The sequence below is a fragment of the Pteropus medius genome, unplaced genomic scaffold (assembly GCF_902729225.1).
Source record: "Pteropus medius unplaced genomic scaffold, Ma_sr-lr_union100, whole genome shotgun sequence".
Lineage (NCBI taxonomy): Eukaryota > Metazoa > Chordata > Mammalia > Chiroptera > Pteropodidae > Pteropus > Pteropus medius.
Genome location: NW_024344378.1, coordinates 38,222,806 through 38,242,207, shown reverse-complemented (window position 1 = coordinate 38,242,207; position 19,402 = coordinate 38,222,806). Strand labels below are relative to the sequence as shown.

The 19,402-nt window shown below is 39.3% G+C and overlaps 1 long non-coding RNA gene across 1 annotated transcript in view; it reads left to right on the top strand.

Moving 5' to 3' along the window:
• The first annotated feature begins 368 nt into the window (after positions 1-368).
• Positions 369-19,402, top strand: part of LOC120609407 (uncharacterized) — a 57,410-nt gene continuing 38,376 nt past the window's right edge. The window contains exons 1-2 of the long non-coding RNA XR_005654765.1: positions 369-394; positions 6,102-6,211. This is a non-coding gene — a long non-coding RNA (uncharacterized LOC120609407). The remainder of the gene's footprint in view (positions 395-6,101; positions 6,212-19,402) is intronic.

Below are 19,402 nucleotides of genomic sequence, written 5' to 3'. Positions count from 1 at the left end.
TCCACATTGTGCCAGGTTTTTAACCTCATGACTGAGAATAGCAAAGTATAGAATTAGGAAATCTCAAATTCAAATCTTAGCTGTGCTGTTTATTAGCTATAATTTGCCTAATGTGATGTTTTGGAGTCTTAATTTACCATAATTATTTCCAATAATACTTCCTTTATAGTCACATAAATTAAGACTGTTGGTTTGCAAGTTATAGAAACCTAATTCTGACTGACTTAAGTAAGTAAAGGGAGTCAATTTGCTCATGCAAAAGGCAAGTCCAGATTAGAGGAGTGGCTTCAAGCCCAGCTTAGTCTAGGGCTTATTCAGCATCATCATGACTCACATCTTCCCTCTTTTGGCTCTACCTACCTCTTTGTTGGAGTCATTCAGAGGCTCGGGTGGGGTAAGTTGGCTGGCAGTACATTTTAAGAGGAAGAGAATTTATGTCTGTTTTAGCAGCCCAGCTACCTGTTTCTTTGCCTCTCATTGGCTCATTTGGTCACGTGCTCATCCCTGAAACAATTACTGTGGCCAAGGGAATGTGATATGTTATTTGACTTTAGTCTTAGTCATATGCACCTTCACTGCTGTGTGCTGTTAGCACCCCTCACTCCACTAAATCACTTGGTTCTGAAGCAGGGGATGAGTGGTCCTACAGAGATAATTTAGAGTTGCAAGATGAAGGAAGAGTGAATGCTAGAAGGTGACAAAAATAACAGTTGTCACCATGGCCAGTTTGTGGAAAGATTAAATGAGATCATATATGTGAAAATGCACAACATGTAGACAATTAGTAAACCATCAAAAGTAGATGATCAGATTAATTAAATCTCAAGAAATGAGTCAGAAGTAATGTAGAACAAGTTTCAGATTAAGCTTATAAGGAAGCTTACTTACTTGGAAAAAATTAGTTGAGTTCACTAGACATTTCTTCAGCATCTTTGATATGTCAAGTGTTATGTATAGGCCTATGGGTACTGTAATTTAAGAGTCGGTCTCTGCATTGGATTTTCTTAGAGTCTAACAAGAGATGCAAATGTGTATGCTATTTCAACACAATGTGCAAAGTGTTTGATGGATATATGCTCAGGGGTCTGTGGGAGCACCAGGGAGGGGCTGCTAACCCAGCCTGGGGGAAAGGAAATGGAAGGTTTACCCAAGGATAATTTCCTGATCAGCATTTTGACCAATTAATACTAACTATCCTGGTGAAGAAAGAAGGTGGGGAAAAGATTTTTTCTGGGTAGTAGAATGGCATAGGTAGAGGTAATAACAAATAACTAGAAAACGCACAGTGTGACTGCTGAAGGCAGAAGTGGGGGCTGGGAGCATATATGGTGTGTAAAGCTGGAGGCTGAGAGTGGCAGGTGATGAGACCGAAGACATGCTCACTGGGGCCCGATCACTAAAGACACCTTATTGCATATAATGGAGACTGGGCATTGTCCTTTGGTTATGGGAGGCTACTGAATGGCTTGAAAGCAGGAGAGTGACACAATCCAATTGGAATTTTTGAAAGATTACTCTGATTGGAGGTGGTGAATGGATACAGATTGACTCAGATGGACTTTAGAAAGCCCAGGGAAGGTGCAGTTGCACAGGTCCGGGACAGACATGTGGAAGGAGCCCTGGGAGTAGATGTGGAGGGGGAAGAGACAGAGGGCAAGAAGGGAGGGGTTCAGGTAGCAGGACTCAATGATTAGTCAGATGTGTGACGCTGCAGTGGGGGGAGGAGTCAAATGTATGACAAATATTGTGGTGGATATGAACCTGTTCTTTTGTGATAAAAGGTAAAAAGAAAAGCAAACAAACTGAAATTGGAGCAGTCCATTAAAAAGGAAATGGTTGAATATATGATAGTACTTCCATATGGTAGGCTAAACTTACTCCGCAGGAGTCAAAAATAATGTTTTTATAGAAATTTAATGGTTGAAAATATGCCTATGATATATAAAGTGAAAAAAGCAGGCTATAAAACAGAATAGCATTATGATCCCAATGTATGTAGAGTTAGTTATTGAAACATCTGTATTATATAATTCCAGATGATTTATAGCACATTGTGAATTGTTCTCTTTTATCTCGGAAACAAGGAAGCATTTCTGTATTTTCCATTTTTAAAAACAATGAACTTGTAATATTTTTTACAATTAGAAGAATATAAATGGTACGTTATAAAAGAAAACCAAAACAGACATTCCTGATAGATGCCGACTTTGCAGGAAAGAGGTTCCCAGAGAAAGTGGGGAACTGGGTTCGGGGCTCACACCTAGAGTATGGACAAGGAGTGGACACTTGGCCTATTGTATGAGTGGTGAGAATGGTCATTCACACTGTGGCTTTTGAAGTGGGAGATTAGGAAAGACTGAAGCCTGAAGTATCTACCCTACTGATGCCTGAAGTCTACCACTTGCTATTCCTCAAGCAAGAGACCATACCCAAGGCCCTGAATCAGGAGAGGTGGATGTGAAGCCTCATCCTGTGGTTTATAAGCTATGGAATCATGGGCCAGTCACTTATCTCCTCCAAACCTCAGTTTTCTCATTTCTAGAATGGGGTGAATACTACCTTCCCTGCCTAACTCACAGGTTTGCTGTGGGTTTCAAGAGATAATATGAAAGGGCTTCCTTAAGGATAAAATATTATCCACCCCTCAGCTTTTATTACCTTTGTCCTGTGATATTTTTTAGCTCCGTACCACTTCCTCTCCCCACGATGGCCTCCCACCCCATGGTGGGATACTTATAGACTCATTCATTGTGAATAAGTTTACAAACAATCCATGAATGTATTTACCCACATCCCTCCCTTACTCCCCATACCAACAACTATAGAGTGTATTACATTTTCCTGGTGAGAAGCATGGAGAAATATGTCTGCTTTTTTCTCATTTCCCCCAGTGATGTCTGCTTGCCTACACCTCACCTTTGGTTTAATGCACCAGAGACTGTAAAATTTAAAAGGTCACGTGACATCAAACAAAGGGGCATCTTGAGATGAGCTCTGGGTAAAAGGCCTTTTTTAGCTTATGAATATGTGGGTAGCTTATATTATTTTTTAAAAGCATGCCCACAAAAGTGTGACTAGAGGCAGGTGCTTCAGGGAAAGCAATCTGCAGGAAGAGAAGTTGCTCAAGACTTTTCTGACCACAGACAAAACAGCCACCACCTCCACCCATGAGAGTTGCCTTTGATTTCTTTTTGGGATTTTATTGAGGAACTACAATTTTATTGGGAAGGAAGAACACAGATCACAGTGTGAAGGGGACTGCCTTGAGTTGTACCTGGACAAGTATCCATAGTGGTTCTGGAAAAGAAAGCCAATTCAACAGGGAGAAAAGTGGCCACTCTTGGCTTCCATGAAATGTTAGTTTACACTCTAGACTAAGTTGATTCGCTTTTAACAGCTTTTGCTGCATTGCATAGATTGTGAATGTGATATTTGTGGGAATTTAGACCTCGTGTCTCGCCCTCAGGGATTCACATGGGCATTTTGGAGTCCTGAGAGTCTCAGCTCTCATAAATGGGATTGGTGGTATAGCCTTGGTGACAGGCTAGAAATCGGGCATCTTATAAGTATTTGGAAGAGTCAACTTATTTGATGCAGGAACCACAGATTAAAAAAAAAAAGACTCACATTTTAGTGGCCTAGGAATTCCTTGAATTTCAGATTATTAGATCCTCTGGAATGGTTTCAAATCTTTGATGCAATTCAGGCATCAAGATTTTGTTTCACTGCATTATTTTCTTTTTTCTAAGCTCGAATCGGTTTCTCTTCAAGTTTTCCCCATTTAGGTAACTGCTACCATCACCCAGCCAGTTACTCAAAACCTTGAAGTCATTCATACTGCCTCTCTTTCCTTCTCGCTCCACATCCAACCCACCTGCATTGGCTCTCTATCCTGAATCTGACTACTTTTTCTGATCTTCACTGGTTCTACGCTAGTTCAAGCCATTATCGGCTCTTTCCTAGAACACTGGGTTAGCTTCCTTACAGTTTACTCGATTCTCTTCTTAACTGCCAATAGTCTGCTGTTCACACAGCAGCCAAGGTGATGTTTAGAAAAACATCCAGAGACGATGTGTGTCCTTCCCCTCTCAGAACCCTTCAACAACTGTGTCTCAGTGCAACTAAGAGTGGATGAGAAAAGTTTCTCTTTATAAATATGTTTCTGCTAATAAACAAAGAAGAAATGATAGAATGAGAAAATTAACATTTAAAAGTCCTCTAGTGGAAAAATAAAGCTAGGTAACAATCACCGATGGCTGCTAATTTCAGAGACACCCTGACGTAATGTGTGGCTGTACATATTACTACCTATGAAGTCTTCTTGCTCAAATATTAAACCCAAATCCAATCTAGATTCTAAATCTAACTGTCAATTTATAGGAAATACAAAGGATAGAGGTATATAATAAGTGATACAATGGGCAAGCATTTAGCAAAATCCAGACTCTGGCAAAAGCTTCAGACAAGTAACTTGGGTACTTTAATAAACAAACAGCAAACGGCGGAGGAAAGACATGTACCTGTTTGCCTAGGATTTTCCTGGTTTTAGCACTGAAAGTCTAGCTTCTTGGAAACCCCCTAATCCCAGGCAAACTGGGACTGTTGGTCACCCTTGTAATAGTGAAGGGGGTAGGGAGGGGTAGGGATCAGGGCCCTATAGATTAAAAGAGGTGTAAGAGACAGACATATGGACTTTATTTGGGTCTTACTTAAATAAAAATTGTGATGGAGAGGAACCATGACTATGATTGATGATATTAAGGAATTATTATTTATTTTTAGATATGTTATGATATTATAGTCATGCTTTTTTAAAGAATAGTTATCTTTTAGAGATATATGCTGAAATATTTATATATAAAATGACATGATGTCTAAGATTTCTTTCTATGTAATCCCAGGGTTTGGGACATGGGTTTAGATGGAATTAGGCCATCTGAATTGACAATTGTGGCAGCAGGTTGATGAGACTACGGGGATTTGTTATGATTTTTTCTTTAGTTTTGTAAATGTTTGAAATTTTCTGTCCTAAGACGTCAACATGCAGACAAACAAACCAAAACTTTCTTCGCACTCAGAAGACCGCTCAAACTCTAGCATGGCCTACAGAATTCCTAGTAGTCTGGCTCCTACTGCCTTCTCCCTTGCCCCCACCCTACCCCACTACTTCCCACATTGGCCCTTTGGCTGCTCTTCAAGCCCCAGGCTTGTGCCCCTGGGCTTTGGTGTTTCCTCTTCTCTCTGTCTGAGGCTTCTCAGCACACCTCACCTCTGCAGGTCTCTGCTCAAATGACTCTTCTTTCGTGACCAATCTACAGAACATTATCTTTCCCTAAACTCCCACTTGTATTGACTATGTTTTTTATTTTCTGTATTTTAAGATGCTTTGACGTCTTGAGGCCTTGTGGACCTGGAGAGGAACTGCCCCTCCCAGGGTTAGCTAAATCCTAGAGCTAGCACAGAAATTGCCCTCAGCACTAGCATGCCTTATAAATAAATGCAAAACAACCCATTCTGCATGCTATCCCCATCCACCTCCTTTCATCAAGCCCTGTAGGCCCAGACTCTGTCCCCCTACTTTAAATCACCCCAGGGCCATGTACTAGTGACCACCCTTATAGCCCAGAGCCAACCAAAATTATTCAAACTGTCTAATCCTAATACCTACACAGCTGCTTACCTTGCCTCACCCATTTCTTCCCACTAAAACCACAACGACGGGCTTTTGCCACTCCTTCCCCTCACTCCTTCTGCCTCCTGACTGACCCTGGTGCCTCCCGTGTGGTTCTGCGTGGTATGTTGCACCCCCTCCTCTTAATATGAGTAATAAACTACCTTTTCAATGACAACCATCTCTTGATATGTTGGCGTCACCATTCCTGAATAAAAACAGAATTCCACGTACATTTTAAAACATCAACCCTTGTCCTCTTTCTCCTTATTCTCTTTACTTCTCTCTGGAGCCCTTATCACTACCCAAAAGCATGACTGTATGTGTATTAATTTATTATTTATCTCTATAGGTCCTTGAGAGTAGGACACCAAAGACTCCAAAAGCATGACCATATGTTTGTTTATTTATATATTACGTGTCTCTGTAGGTCCGGTTAACTCCTTGATCCCCAGAACCTAGCGTGGTATTTGCTACGTGGTATTTACTCAGTAAAGAGTTGTGAAGCGAGTGAGAGAATAAGCCCCGTTTGCCACCTGGGTAAGTGGAGGTTTGGGAGGGGGAAAGTGCACTGCAGATTTTGTGATGTCTGCCATAGTTATCATGGAAGGTTTTCTCTTTTCCAATGCCAGGACAGGGAAGGTATGATCTCTAATTGATCTTCTAGAACAAGGACTATACTTCAAGAAAATAAACTTCAGTTATAGAAGGCATAAAACAATTGTGAACTTTAGATGAGATATAAATGGTTGTGACATTGCTTGGCACATGGCGAACACCCAATATATGATAGTTCTTTTTATTTTTTTCAAGGCAGAACTACTTATTAGATTATTAGAAAATTTTTTCCTTCTATAATTGAAGTTTATTTTCTTGAAGTATAGTCCTTGTTCTAGAAGATCAAATAAGTATACTATCTAATGCTATCTTTAACAGACTAATGGTGGCTTTCTAGAGACCAGTGCTCAGAAAGATTGTAATGCCTTCTCCAGCAGGAGAGTAATACAAGATGACTTTTTGATGACTTTTTGATATTGGGAATTGAGGAGGATGTAGGAGTTTAGAGAGTGAAAACATTTGTGATTCATTTGCTATTTCTGCCTATTTTTCCAGTTAGAATCCAATAGAATGTTTCTATTCTCTCATGTCCCCCTAAGTCTTCTCATTTCATGAGCTCTACACCCAATACTCATAATATTTTTCCTGTTCTGTTGCTGACTGGCCGTTCTCACATCAATAGTGCTCCTCTTACTTGGAGAGCAGGCACAAGCGCTGAGTGGCTGTCAAAAAGCCCTTGCTTTTTAACCAATTTGCCAAATTCAACAATGACTTATTGAAAGCAAAATATGAATAAGGAAAGGCAGGTCTCACTTTTTAGTGCTAACAGAGTGACAATTGCAATTTGAATAAGGAAACATGAAGCTTCAAAACAGACTCAAGCACAAAAAACACAGAAACATTAGGGTCTTTTGGGGTAGGCTCCAACACTGTACTTGCCTTAATAGCCCCGAGGGGCTTTATTATATGATATCAGATACAGTAATTGGTGTGCACAAAGTTGCCTAACTCATCAGGAAAACAATACATCATAATCATTACACTCTGTTTAAGAAAACAAGAAAGTCTATAATGCTCTTTACAGAAGATATCAATGATTAATTAAAATAAGGAAGTATTGCTGAAAAGAAGGACTCTGAAAATTTTATTATTTGAAAGACTGCATTCTTTAATGATATCATATAATTATAAATGCTTTAAACTCCAACCATATTTAGGTGACGGGTAGCATTTAAAAGTAGAAACTATTCAGTGCTATAGAGAGATTATAAATTACATAGAATAGAAATAAATATTGGGGGAAATGAAGGGTTCATTAGGAGATGGTATAGGTCCATTGAATTTTGTTTCTACAAGTGTTTACCAAGCATATTTCATATGCCAGACACTGTATTGGGCCCTGGGGGTACCAAAGGAATGAGACGTGGTTACTTGCTTAGGGAGTTCACAGTCGAGCTGAAGAGGCCAACGTGTTAAAAATAACTATAGCACAAATGAAGGGAAATAATTCTGCCTAGCAAGGGATAAAGGGTGTGGCAGGGAAAGTTGAGAGGAGACATAATATTTGAATAGGGCACTGATGGATAAGTAGGGATCTGCTGTTGTTCAGATAAGCAAAAGAAAAGACATCATCTCCAAGGAGCCCCAATTTTTTTCCGTGGTTTAGACTCACCCTCAGCCATTTCACCATTTAAAAGGAATGAAGAGCTCAAAGAGAACTTTATTGGGGAAAAAAATAGATTTTGAGAATGCCTGTAGGAAGAAAGAAAATATTGGAGGTGAGTCTGAAGCAAAAGGATGGAGAAAACCTAAAAACATTTAAAGAAAGGAAAAAGCTAGAGAGAGAGTTGAATTTACATGGTGGAATTAAATACGTGCTTAGACCAAGTCAGAAGAAACACATTTTAGTGAGTTCCGAGCCTTGACCACTATGATATAATCTTTGATATGATCTTATGATATGTTGCAAATCATGCCACCTACTTCCTCAGTTATTTAATAAGGGGCTGACCCAGTGTGTTATTGAGTTTCTTTCTAGATCCAAAATATCCCAATGTTCTGCAAGATTAGGTAGCTTGGACAGAGATGGCACCTAAAACATAGTAGGTGCTCCATAAATTCAAAGAAATGAATTTATGACCTTTTCTTTAAGAGATGGAAGCAACTTGTGGAGTCTTGTGAAAGGAATTGAAATGACAATCACACAAGTGTCAGATTTTGCAAGTGGCTGATATTTTGTAAATGGACTGGGAGTTGGAACTCAAAAAGAGATGACTATCAACGAGATGATGACACTAAAGATAAGACAAAGGGAGATACCTGAGAACTTACTGACCGGGGGTGGCCAGAAGAAAGAAATCAAATGTTGGTAGGAGCGCTGACACTCAGGAGTACTGTTGTGGGACTTCAGGGAAGGGCGATATAGTGTTTAGGTCTCTGTATTAAGACTGTGACCCTGCTTCATGTCCTTGAGTTAGATTAACTTCATGTTGATGATCAAGGGTTCGGTAAACATTCAAAGAGGATGATGAGCCACACATCTACCTTGCCCTGCAGAAAATTTATGGGACTTAGAAGCGAAGCCAGGACAGGCTGTTATGCACCTAATGGAGAACATTACAATTAATGCCAGCCACTTGCCCTTCTAATGTTTTTGAATACATTTTATGTTCTTAACAATTTCTGTAACACCTTGGTAAAAACCTCATTTGATTGGTCCATGGGGATCAGTGACAGTGTGTCATGGAGAGAGTTCCAGAAAACCAATAACTATTTGCAGATTTACAATTTAGCAACAGCATTCAGCGTTCCACCCTCTGAAGCTTCCACAGTTGTCAGAATCAATGGTTTTGTTGGGAATGGATTCCCAGATGCCTGAACGGAAAGAAACAATAGCACAGAAAGACACCTCAGTGCAAGGACAGAAGTGCCTTGAGAAACATCTCATCTTTCTATGATCACAGAGCTTTTGAGGGCATAGAAGTTAAGTAAGGGTACAAATACCAAGGTCAAAGTGAGTAGCAATTACTCTTGAGCACAATGCTCTCATATAAGTACCTGTAATGGGTTTATAAAAAAGGAATTTGAAATATCATTTATCTTTGATATCATCTCAGCTGGTGCTAATGTTGTAAGTTTTTTTTTTTTTTTTTGGTGGGGGGCTATTACATTGAAAATCAAAAAAAGGGTTAAAATTACTCATTGTCACCATTAGTATTAACTAATGTGAAATTAAACATTAAAAATTTAAAATGACATTCCCATTCCATTTCACCTACCAAAGGTAACCACTCAACATTTACTGTGTAGCTTTTCTTAGTTATTTTTAATTTTTTCTGTCTCTATCTATTTATCTATCAATTACAAATGTGTATATATACACACATAGATGGGCTCATTCTACATATGTTAGGTTGAAACTATGAATATATTTCTTATATGTTGACCTATTGGTACATATAAATTTATAACATTTAAAAAAACAGCTGCATAACATTCTATAGTGTGTATCATAATTTCGACCAGTGCCCTACTAGTGGACATTTAAGGTTTGTTTTTCCTAATTTTGTTGTAAACAACACTGTAACAAAATCCATTAATATGATATGTGTGCTTTCATTTCTGTAGGCTAGATTCCTAGAAAGGAATTACAAGGTCAAGGCTGTACACATTAAAAATTTTACCTTCCCCCGCAAAACTTGGGTCAATTAATATTCCCAACATTGGTGTATAAGAGTGCCTATTTCTGTTACCTCTGGCACCATTTAAAGTATAACTCTCAAATTTTTACATTTTTGCCAAATTGAAGGCTGAAAACTAGTACCTCATTAGTGATTTAGCTTGTAAAACCCTGACAGCTAGAAGGTTGAACATTTTTCTGCGTTTATTGTGCATTTCTATTTTCTTTTCTCCTAATTTCCTTTTTAGATAGTTCATCTATATTTCTATTGAGTTATTTGCATTTGAAATTAATTTTTAGGAACTTCTTGTATATTCCTTATTAACTTTTTCTTCCAAAGAAAAGTGACATTCAAAGAAATGTTTAAGTAGCAAAACCTTTTATTCAATCAGACTCTCATGCCAAAGCTCAATAAATACAATAGATAAAAGTGGGGCTGCAGAATGTGGTCTTTAAATACCATTGCTCACTAAAAAGAAACCAGGGCTCTTTGGAAAAATGGCTAATTCCAGATCTGGGGCAGGAAAGTACAAGAAGCACCTAGAACATCTTGAGATACTAGAGAGAAAGTTATCAAAGACTCGAAGGGTCATATAATAAGGACCCAGAGGCCAACTTACATCAGCCTCCCCTGCGCAGAGGTGTGAAAATGTGAGAATCAAGGACACTAACTGCAATGAATTAAAACATAGCACATTGTTTGAATACATGGGTTTATAATGATACTTTAAAAAAAACCAAACCCTTCAATCGATGCTAAGAAACCAACTAATTTTGAAAATTGATAAAGAAATTATTTATCTCACCTTTCCTGTACCTCAAGATATGCAGAAAGCTGATGAGAAGTTTTTGTCACAGAAGTATTCAACCGATAAATAAAATTATTAAAATTAGACTATCACCAATTGAATAAGGGATCTAATGCAATGATTCTGATGAATTCTTAGTGGTTTGTGAATTCTTTTTGAGTCTTTAATAAAATGAGCGATCTAGGCAATGATCATACATGGCTGCTAACAACACAAAGAGCTCAACATCAGCCAAGTATTAAAAGTCTCCCAATGGAACTTTGAAATACTCTTGCCAAAAAATCAAAACCATCTCTGGCTATAACTACCACATTATAGGAAGTACACGCAACAGAGGAGGAACACGTGAAATGATACCATGGAGATACAATCAACAAAATCCAGACTGTACAGAATAAAGAACTTGGTTACTCCAGCAACTTTTAAGATGAGAGAGAGAGAGAGAGAGAGAGAGAGAGAGAGAGAGAGAGAATGTTTTAGAACAAAAGATACTTAAGAGACACACTGATTTCAATGTATGGATCTTATTCTGATCTTGATTTGAAGGTATACCCTTAAAATATATGAGACAGTTGAGGGAATGCTGACACTGTAAATTTAACGATATTACAAAATGAATGTTAACTATTTAGGTAGACTAATGGTATGTCATTATTTTTTTTTTAATTATCTACATCTTAAGAGATACATGCCGATAATATTTACAGATGAAATGAGATGTTGTCTGGGATTTGCTTTAAAAAAATCTGGTCAGTGAGGGTGAAAGTGAGTATGAAAGAAGATTGGCCGTGAGTTGACAGTTGTTGAAACACTGTGAGAGGTATATGGGATTATTGTACTATTCTCTCCACTTTTACATATACTTTGAAATATCTATAAAGAAAGCATGGCTATCTTGTTAAAAAGGAGTTAGGTGTATGCCAATTTCCACTGGCTCACTTACCATCCTCTCAGGTACTGAGACCCCTGGAAAATCTTCTGGCACCACCAGAACAAAGCTCCCTGAAAGCAGAGATTTTTGTTTCCTTTCAACCCTTGCGTTTAAAACAGTGCTTGGCACATACCAGGTCCTTAGTATTTTGTGGAATGAATGAATACTTCTAAACATGACTAGTTTCATCAGAATCACTGGGGGGAATGTGTTACACCACAGTGGCCTCGACATAAGCCCCTGACATTTTGTGCACCACAGATCTCTTCATAGTCTAGAGACTATTGGTACAAACAAACTCACGGCTTGTTTACAAGACTAGAATGTCAGAGATCTGTCTTGCATTGCAGGCTAAGGACCTGACAGCTTTGTGGCCCATTTGGCAAGGCTGATCTAGCCCCCTAGGCCCATGGAGGTCCCGAAATCAGAGGGTATCCCCATCAGATGTGCAGCAGAAATGTAGGCTCCTGGGCCCCACCTCCAGAGATTCGGATTTCTATTCACAGGCACAGGGCCCAGGCAAGCTTTTGGAATGCAAAACTCCACAGGTGATTCTGAGGGCTATAACCACACTTACCCAAATCATTCCCTCAGCCCTGTCCTGGCCTTGGCCCACAGAGCAGTGGTCTAATAACATTCCTATAGGGTCTCTCTTTCGGCAGAAGTTTGGATCACCTTCTCCCATACGGTGCGGGAGGGTTTGCTGTGATGGAGTTGCAGGCCTGTCACCATCTTCCTTGCTTCTCAGCTCAGCTGCAAGTATTTGTTTTCTAAAGTTGAAACATTGTGCTTTCACAGAGTCCTCACTCCATATTCTCAGTAGGCAGTCCTCCTGCCTTAGAGCTCAATTGTCCCGCTTCTTTGTTTTTAACTAGCATTTTTAACTAGTTTCTGGAGGTGGGGCTTCCTGCTGCTACAGTTACTCTCTGGGCTAGTGCTTCCAAGTGGTATTCTCCCTGCAAGTTACCTCAGAGATAAGACTCCTTCATGGCTTGAAGTCTGGCCGATTCTTCCCTGGGCCTTGACCGACTTTTGCTTTCCTATTAAATAACCTTATTGATTAATCAAAACTACTGCTCACAGCTGCTGGTTAATGGATGATGGCTCTGAAGTTTTCCTGAATACAATTATTTATTGCTTTATTGATGTGCTACTTATTACTCTGTTAAGTACCATAGGGTGTTTAATTATGTGAAAGGGAAGTGCAAAGGCAGCTGCTGAAAGCTGGAGTTAAAGAGGCCCAGTACCTGAGTTCCTGACAATGTGTCATAAAACAGCTTTCAAACACATGCACACACAAAGGACAAACCCTATTCTGAAGTTTAACGAGCTCAGAAACAGAACAGTCTTGGGGAGCTGCCTTGCCACTTTGTGGCCTGATATTAGCCATACACGAGCAATGAAATCTCAATGTTATAAATGAAAAGGAGATTTTTCGAGGAGTTTTCATGAATTTTCTATTTATTGATAATGATGGAAATGAAGCCCATTTAAAGGCTAGAGCCAGAGGAGGAGGAGCTGATGGGACTGAAAAATGGCTTCCGTTAGCATGGGGCCGATGTGAGTGGGGAGGTCCAACATGGCTCATAGGCTCTGTGGAATTAGACTCCTTACTCACAGGTAGCCAACTCTTGTGGTGCCAAAAGGTAGCCATATCGCCCCAGGAGAAGCTTTTGAAAGAAACGCAAGTCCCAGACGGTTGGAGTACCCACCGCATTTTGCATCTTGTTCCGTCCCTGTCAACAGGAACGAATCCCTTGCATGGGGCCAATGAGTTCAGTCCCTCAGAAGCTTTGGTGCTTATGTTCGAGTAGCCACTTCACTGCTAAGTCTGAGCTCTGACCTGACAAAGAGGGAGAAATTTCCATTATTTTAATTCTTTAATTAGTTAGAGCTTTTCAAGTTATATTCTGAGCAATCCTAGGATTTCTTATTTCAAAGACAGACAACCTCATTCACTACGTGCTAAGTCGAGGCAGCAGGATCCTTGAGCGTAACGCCTGGGTTGGGGGCCTGGTGCGCAGCCTCCTTGGGAACCCAGCACCCTTCCCCGTCTCCAGCGAGCCCAGGTCTTCCCCACCTGTAGATCGCCTCTGCCTTTGGGATCTCTCTTGTCTTGGGAAGAAACTCCTCTGCAGTTTTGATTTAGGAAGGCGAAAATACCTTTTTATTTATTTTTTCTGTTATTCACCTATAAAATCAGGAACATGCCCTAAATTAATATCTCAGGAAATAATCTCATCACAGAGATATGTATGTCTGTCAACATAAATAATTTTTATGATGGGTCATGTTGTAGTGCAAAGAACTCTCAGTCTAAAGTAAAGAGTTGCAGTCCCCTGCTTCAGCCACTTTTCAGTTGTATGACCTGGAACATCCACTTAAGTTTTCTGAACCTTGCTTCCCTATTAATAAAATGGACAAAACAATAGGTATATCACAGGCTGGCGGGAGGTGTGAGTTGAAACAATAGATGTAAAAAGCCCAGCCCTGTCCCTAACACATGGTGAATGAGCAACTACAAATGTTTCTTTTTTTCCTGATAATACATGTAACATTTGTTCGTTTAGATAAGAAATAGAGATCATGTTTTTACATTCAGTGTATTCCTTTTGGGAATTTTTTTCATGTTGAATATTATAGAGCTTGTATACTCAGAGTAAGGTTAAGTAAAAAGTCAGGATTATAAACTTTCATATAAAATACAGTGTTTCTTGAAAGTATATTTTGCAAACACATACTTACTAAAAGTTTTTAAAAATATTTATGAAATTAGGGTCACGTATTGTATGTAATTATATATCCTACATTTTTATGGAATTATAAACAGGCTGATTTGGGGCAGCTTTGTTTTGTTTTGGAACTTAAATTTTGTTCTCAAGAATTCCTAGAAACTAAGTTTACTCGAGTACATTAAAAAGTTGTTTATAATACTTAAAGCCCGTATTTGTCCCGTGTGATAGGGAATGTCTAAATGAAAATGAGTATGTTTCCATCACTAGCATTCAAGACTCCAGAGATAGCACGGGCAATCAGGATTTGAATCTCAGTTATTCTACTTATTAGGTTTAACTTGACCTTGGAAAAGTTGTTCAACCTCTCTGAGCTTCAGTTTCACATCTGTAAAAGGAGAAACCAATAGCATCTGCCCCAGAAGGATGTTGAGAGGAATATAGGAGATAACCCAGGTAAGTCATTTAGCCCAGTTCCTCACACTGACAGAATAAGCCTCAGTAAAGGAACAGTGAGATAGCAATTGTTATTTGATTCTTAGTTACCCTCAAATGAAAGTGAACTCATTGAGATGCAATCAAGTCAACTGATCACAAACAGGACAATTACTTAAATTTTTTCTCGTTGATTTGGCTGAAATCTTGTGGAACGCTTAGCAATAACAAAATAAGAACACTGGAGAGTGGTGATCACAACTTTCTCTTCACTTGTAGAATATGTTCATGATTCAAATGCACGGTCCAGGGATGTCAATGCTTTGTTGTAAAACATTTTTCCCTCAGGATGCTAAAAGTTAAATTTTATATATATGTATCTCCAATTAGATTTTATTTATATTGTTTTTACCTATTATAATTACATTTCGAATGATATCAAAATGTTATGATGTTGTAGAGGTTATGCAGTGGTTTAAAACCCTCTCTTGTGCATCAGGCAGACCTGGGCTACAGTTCTGAGAAACCTGGGCAAATAACTTATCTTTTGTAAGCCTCAGTTTTATCAGTTTTGAAATAGGAATAATAAAAGGGCATTCATCTTTGTATCCTCTATCATGACTGGTACATAATTAGTGCTCATACGTTCTGATGGAATCATCCTCAGGCTAAGCTTTAGGCTTCTGTTTCCCAGTCTGGTATGGATGAGACCCACCTGGCCTGCTCATCCAGCAACACCCAGTGAGACCCCTGGCTACATGACTTTATTGGTTCAATCGCTCCTGTATAAATTCTACTCTTAGTTCATTTGACATTTTTATAAACACTCCATCCTGAACATGAGCCTACAAGCTCCCTGCTGGACGCTGACTTTCATGCCCACTCTGGCTGTCTGGCCAAGTGTTGATGAGTCAAACCCAGTTTCTTCTGGGAACCTACGTGCAGCTTCTTTACTTCTCTGGATCATTTTGCAGTCTACAACCTAATCCAAACATAAATCAGACTTGGGGGCATTTGGAGAAATGGAGAAGCACTCCCTTGCACGGCAAGAATGCTTTGTAAGTTCAAAATCTTTTCCTGCTCAGAAATGAGATGATACATATAAAAGGACTGTGTAAACTGTAAAGTGCTCAATACACGTGACTTATCCCTTTCACAATGCCTCCTTAGGACCTCACTCTCTGGGCAATGAGCAGAAGGCAATTTTTGTCTTCACTCTTGAGATGGGCAAGTCCTGCACTAGAGAGGCTACATAACTTGCTTGAAGGTACAGGAATAGTTGGTGACACAAGTGGAATTTGAAATCAGAGAACTGACTTTTGAGTCATTAGACTAGCAATGAGTACTTACCATGTGTCAGTTACTATACCAAGCCTTATACCACTTACTTTTCCAGTCTTATTTCATACGTGAAACAGGCATTTACAAATTGAGTAACAGACTCAAAGAAATGAACTAATTTGCTCTAGCTCTCAAAGCTGGAAAGTGGTGAAAGTGGGATTTGAACTTTTGGTCTGTCTGATACCAAGCCTGAGCTCATATTTTATGGTTTCTTGAGAAAAGTTTAAACTGTTCAACATTAAACAGAGCATAAACCATAAATGTGAAGCATTAACAAAATTCATTAATGAATGTCTTATTCTGTTTTTCCTTCCTTCATTCAACAAATATTAAGTCCCTACAATGTCTTAGCTACTGTACTAGATATAACAGAGAACTGCAATTAAACTTCTTAGAAGTTATTGCTGATATTTAGACACCCCATCAAGGGGGCTCGTTAGGTCCTGCCCACAGGCCCTCACCTTGATGACTTTAGAGCATGCCATCCTGCTTAGCAACTGCTACCTCCTGTATTTCTTTGCTTGAGAGCTTCCTTTGGCTACCAAAACCTGCTCCGGCTGCCCATGTGGCCAGCTGCAAGTGCGCTGGATTTAATGTCTCTAAGGAGTGACCTCATCCAAAGACTGATGGCAGCTGGTATATAACTAACCCAGCTCCCATCTCTCTGGGGAGATAATTCTGAGGTGTGTATTCTTCACTGGCTCCCAGGGTCTTTCCACTGAGATTAATTTCCAGTTGCCCATAGTGGTAGCCGGCTTGTTAATACATTTCATGTTGGCTGCCTTCCCCATCCTGTCTTATTTTCCTGTTCCTCTACTGGTGTCTCTTTTGCTTCCCAAATCAACTTCCTACACACAAACATTTGTCTCAAGGCCTACTTTTGAGACAACCCAAATTAAGACAGGGCTCCTAAGGGTTCTTTTGTTCCATCATGAGTGAATATTTTGAATCTTATGAAGACAGGCAGCCATATTTGTCTTAGGAGTTAATTCTTGGTCTAATAGTGGTTTAACTTATTTTTACCTCAACCTCTCCATTACTTATGTGGGGTTGTTGAGAACTGTCACCTACTGTATCCTGGACTCTTAATAGATGTTGAAGAAATAATGTACCCAACTTTCTCCTGAGAGAAAACTTGTCCTTACCTTACAGGGATTTACTTGTGAAGCCTGCTGGGGCAAAGGATACTTAGAGAACAAATACTTGAATATGGTATTCTTTCTTTTTTTCCTGAATCTTACTACATATTTCAAAGGAATCACTTATTGCTCTTGTTGAGAAAGGAGTACATCCCATATTCATGCAGGCTTTTGTTGGGCTTTGTTTGACAAGTCTGACTGGGTGAATCTAGGAGCCATCCTTTTCTCCTTAGAGGGCATTTTTATTTTGCTGTTCAACAAAGGTTATTAAACCTTTACAGAATTTGAACTCCAGGCTAAGTAACATGAAACACACAAAATGGGTAAAAGGCACAGTTCCATGTAAGGGTTCATGGATCTAGGAACAGCAATGGAAATGCCCTTTTTCAGGTTTCATTTTGGTAGTTATACATTGTGTCGTGGAGAACAATCAGAAAATTAAATTGACTTTGGTACATTTGCTTGATTTTAAAAATACAGGCTCAGGGGAAAATGGCCTGTCTACAGAGACTAATAGTTACCAATCTCAAAATAGTTTTTACTTTATATTTACTCAGCCAACAAATATTCTCTTTTGGAGTTTTAACCTAATTTCTGAGTTGCCTGGCCTATCTTTCTCCTCTAACTTAAATGTTCTACTCAAGTCTTTAAGGTCTCAGTTGGTTAATGTTTAATGCTCTCCACAACCAGTGTTTGAGGTTTACACTTTATTGGGTTAACCAAATTTGTAGAGCAAATTAAAAGTGTGCAGGTCTTTGGCAAGCCACGTTTAGATATGTGTTGCTCAGAAACCATGTCCTTGTATAATACTGCATGCCCCAAATAGTTTCAATTAACTGTTCCCCTTTCCTGGCAATATCTGCAGCTCTCTGCGTTGCTTTCGGGGAGCTATTACTTCCTAGATTTACAAATGTCACAGCCTCATACATGTCTGCTTCCGGAAAGCGTGTCACAGCAGAGAGGTCCACTTCTATGTGGAGAGCATCAGCCAAAGGTAACCTATTAAACCAGATTGACCAAAGACCGCAAAAAAGTGCACTTAAGAGGGAGCAGAGGAAGCTGAGAGGGGAGAGTTTGTGTGGGGGAAGAAGTAAGAAATGAAGAGTTGGTATTTTTGTTTTTTAAAAATACACATATTCTAAGAAAATATACAGGTGTAATAATAACACACAGATTAGGTAAATAGCCATTACTGTAATTTACCTGAAGAAAAATATTATTTCTCTTACCCATGGGTTTAATTCTGGTCTCTTTTTTGAATAAACTGAAAGGGTGGTGTGATATCGCACAACAGTCAGGGTTGGGGAAAGCAAAGCTTGAGTTCCATGTCTGGCTAGATCAGGCTTCCCAGTGCCATGCTGGCCATGCCCCATCCTTAACCTCACCAGGCTGATGTCTGAAGGACAAGAGTTGGCTATAATCTCTGGAGTGCCTTTCGGTTCAGGCATTTTGGGATTCCATCCTATCTTCGGCTCCAATCATAAAATCCTAGGGAGTAGAAGGTGGGATTTACAACAATCTTTTCAAAAGACACAAGTTTCACAAATAATTGCCCAATAGACTACAACTTTAATTTCCCTCCACGAGTGCCTTGATTGTGGCTGGCTACTAACAATTCTTTCTCCACCTTTTCAAGCCAATATTTCCTTTAAGCTCTGCTGACAGGCACTGGTTTTGACGTAGTGCGAGAAGATATTCATAAGGTTTTGAGATTAAATCGGCAGATGAAAATGAAGAATCCCCTAACTTAGGGTCATTGATGGACTTGGGGGTCAGGTTTCCTCTGTCTCCTCAAGGCCACGGAGAGAGTCAGGCCAGGTCCAGAGTGATAGCTGCTTTCCTGGCACATCGGCAGTGGCTGAACACTAATGTGTTTCACAGTTGGATTTATTTTTAATCTACTGTATTAGGAGCACAAATTTAATCAAGAACAAAATGTTACCAATGTTATTTTTTTGTTCCTGCATATGCATATATCCTTAACACTGTATTGCATTCCCTTTTGCGAGAAAGCTCTCCATCTGACATCTGACTTATTTCATAACATTGGTTTTTTTTTTTAAGTGCAAATATATGTGGAGAAAAAAGAGAAACAAGGAGCTGAATT